General features: G+C 33.0%; 1 protein-coding gene across 1 annotated transcript in view; it reads right to left on the bottom strand.

Annotated features, from left to right (window-relative positions):
• The window catches only part of LOC107685068 (breast carcinoma-amplified sequence 3-like), a 269,249-nt gene that overhangs the window by 183,708 nt on the left and 81,681 nt on the right, over positions 1 to 3,860 (bottom strand). The gene's annotated exons all lie outside the window — the stretch shown is intronic.

Below are 3,860 nucleotides of genomic sequence, written 5' to 3'. Positions count from 1 at the left end.
CCCCCCCCCTTGACGGTTACCTTCTCCAAAAGTCTGAGACACTAGTGGAAAACTATCTTTTACTGCAAATTATATTATAACATTTGAGTGGAAAAGTTAGATAATTTCATAATTTTTTTTCAATGCAAGACACCCCACCGTTAAGGTCTGTAAATATTTTTTTAAGGGTGCATTTCTTTTTTGAAAAATTCATACTGTATTTATTCAAAAGTACAGTAAAACAGTAATATTGTGGAAATATTATTGCAATTTAAAGTAGGGTTGCAAAAAGGTGGAAAATTTCCAGTAAATTTCGGAAACATTCCAGGATTTTTTGGAATATTCCAGGGATTTTTGGAAAGTTTCCAGAAATGTACTGGAAATGTTCCACCCCTACGCAACCCTAATTTAAAGTAACTGTTTTGTATTTTAATACATTTTAAAAGGTATTTTATTCTTGTCATGGCAAAACTGAATTTTCAGCAGCCATCATTACGCCAGTCTTCAGTGTCACATGATCCTTCAGAAATCATTTTAATATCCCTAATATGCTTAATATTTTTGCGGAAACAGTGATACATTTTTTCTATGATTCCTTGATGAAAGTAAAGTTCAAAAGAACAGCATTTATTTGAAATGGAAATTTTTGAAACATTATAAATGTCTTCACTGTCACTTTTGATCAATTTAATGCATCCTTGCTGATAAAAAAAAACGTATAAAATGTGTGTGAAAAAATAACATTAATTTCAAGAGTTAAATGAATGCCATTTAGATTTGATCTGTGACTTAATAACCACGGTGTTGAGCTTTTTAAAACAGTTTGCTCCAAACAACATTGTGTCATCGGTTTTGCAAAAGCATCCATGTCTGCCTGTTTTTGCTTTAAGATGATGAATGGTGTAAACAGGCATAGTTACTGATAAAACAAGCCTGAAACCCAAACAAGCCGTATGCTGACATTAAATGGCTCAAAGGAAGTATCCCATTATCTCTAACTTAGTAACAGCAAATTAACAGCTTCCTGTTGCACCTTGTTTTTCCTTTGAAAATAGTCAATGAACATATACAAAGAAGAAGACCACCAAGTTGTGTCAAACCGACACTGAATTTCCTGTAAGCGCAAAGGTAATGGTGACCACCTCAGTCCAGACAGCTCTTTCCATCGCACTCCTCACATCCTTGCGCACGGCCGACACAGAGCTTAACCGCTGCACAGCGTGGCTACCAAAGCCACATGTGCCCTAAACATTCCCGTGAATGGAAACCATACAACAACAGTTATGCTTCAAAAAGCATTTTCGGTAACATTTTCTATGAAGCCCGTATTTATAATACATTATAAGGGTATTCTTAAGGCATTATAATGAATGCATAATGCATTATAAAAAAACTTATAATATGTTATATCAACTCATGAATAATCATAACAATTATAATACATCATAATACTTACGTATTTGTGGCTATAAGTTTAAGAGTATGATTATTTATAACACAATGAACACCATTTTAAATCTACCTAATTTACAGTATAATGGACTGTATCATATCTTGACATTGTTTATTTATATTATTATTATTATTATTATTATTATTATTATTATTATTATTATTATTATTATTATTATTATTATTATTATTATTATTATTATTATTACTACTTATAAGTGGTCTTTGACCGCTTTAAGTGAAGTAGCATAAGAAAAATGGCCAGATATGAGACTTATAATACATTATAACTATGAGAAATATAATCCATTGTAAAAGTGGATGCAACGTGTTCATTGTGTTATAAATCATCATACTCTTAAAAGCTATAACCACAAATAAGTAAATATTATAATATATTAAAACTGTTCTTATGAATATTCATGATTATGCATTCATTATAATGCCTTACGAATACCTTTATAATGTATTATAAACACGGGCTTCATAGAAAGTGTTACCGCATTTTCCTTTGGCATTTGTTCAGTTATAGGTATAAAAGGCAAACAGACAAAACCAGAAACCAGCACCTAAACTAATGAATTAACTGTCTGTTAGCACTGACAAAGAAGGACTTGTTGAATTATCTAACAATGCCATGAACTTAAGGCGAGGGGGATTTGGCTCCTAAAATAGATTGAAAAAACTCCACAATTAAACTGGGGGAGAAGAAAGCCCGATTGTGGTTTCTATTTTTACAGAGTGCCAGCTCTGAAGGATGTGTACTTCTCTAGTTCCTTCCCTAAATCAATGAGTTGTCACAGGAGACAATTGCCAGTCTACTGTTGTGGCTACTGCGCCGCAGCTTTTCTTATCAAGCAGTTATTTCTGCCGCCTCCGTTCACGCTCATGGACCCAAAAATGAACAAAACCGACGGAAAAGCATACGGAAAGTGACGCTGATAGCTTTTTCTCTTTTTGTGTCTGATAATTAATCATAGCGGAAAAGGATTTAAAAGTGTGACAACCACAAAAACAATTTTGCTGATTTTACGATGACGTAAAACGCAGTGAGAGAGAGAAGAAAAATGCGGAAAATGTTGTTGTTGTTTTTTTGTAGAAATCCTGTTGTCACTACATTGTATAGCAAATCAACAAGTACAGAAGTTTTTTTTAGCCAAAATTAACTTTTATTTACTTTTTAAAATACTTTTATTCAGCAAAGAATCATTAATCAAAGGTGACAGTTAACACTTGCATTACAAAAGATTACTATTTTAAATAAATGCTATTCTTTTGAACTTTCTATTCATAAAAGAAAAAAATATTCTGCTTCATGCTTTACACAAAAATATTAAGCAGCACAACTGTTTTCAACATTGATAATAATAATAAATGTTTCTTGAGCACCAAATCAGCATATTATAATTATTTATGAAGCTTCATGTGACACTGAAGACTGGAGTAATGACTGATGAAAATTCAGCTTTACCATCACAGGAATAAATTACATTTTAAAATACGTTAAAATAGAAACAGTTGTTTTAAATTGTAATGACATTCCACAATATTACAGTTTTTACTGTAGTTTTGATCAAATAAATGCAGTCAATTGCAAATGTGTGAAACTGCAATTAATAAAAAAATTAAGAAATAATTTCACTGCAATTCAGTTCATTATTAAACAAATGTGTCATTAGCAAAACAAAGCTTTTATTATCAAATCTTTGGGATGTTAAAACTGTGAAGAAGATCAATGTGTACTTTTTAATAGACTGAAATATAAAAAAAAAAACATTAAGAGAACAAAAAAGAAAAACTGAATGACTGGTTTGAAAATAAAGCAAACATCTCGACAGGATATGTGAGTTGCTCAAGCATTCCAGCTTCACGTATGAGCCCATAGGAGAGGCCCACAGGGACCATGGAAAAGTGCAGACCATTTTGTCTCCCTTTCTTCCCCACACCGTTTCATTTTAATTCAAAAGCCACATCCTGCTATCCTCCCATCATTTGGCTTAAGCAATTATGGAATGATCCTTGAGGTAATAAAATCTGGACAGTCCAAGGTTTGCCTCTAAGGCATAAGAACGGCCTCAGACTTCTGTTTCTTAGATTCCTCCATCCTGTTCCCAGTACAAAAAAATGTCACCTCAGAAGCCTGATGTCAAAGTGTCTCATCGGGCTGAAGCTGACAGGACTAATTGTTGACAGGTGCTTCTAATGCCCGGCTTTGAAAAATGAGTCTGATTTACAGCAGGGCTTCTGAGGCCCACTTTCACGGCTGCTAGTAACCATCCCTACACGGGACACCAAACATTCCAGCCCTGTGATGTCACAGCGTTGCTCGATTCAAAGTGAAAAAAGCTTTTCATATTTTCTTTGAGACAGTCAAAAGTCACTCAAATTAATTACAATTATAATATATATATATATATATATATATAGGT

This window comes from Sinocyclocheilus anshuiensis, unplaced genomic scaffold (assembly GCF_001515605.1).
Source record: "Sinocyclocheilus anshuiensis isolate Anshui unplaced genomic scaffold, SAMN03320099.WGS_v1.1 scaffold914, whole genome shotgun sequence".
Classification (NCBI taxonomy): Eukaryota; Metazoa; Chordata; class Actinopteri; order Cypriniformes; family Cyprinidae; genus Sinocyclocheilus; species Sinocyclocheilus anshuiensis.
Note: the sequence above shows the minus strand (reverse complement) of the source record. Positions and strands in the feature narration are given on the sequence as shown.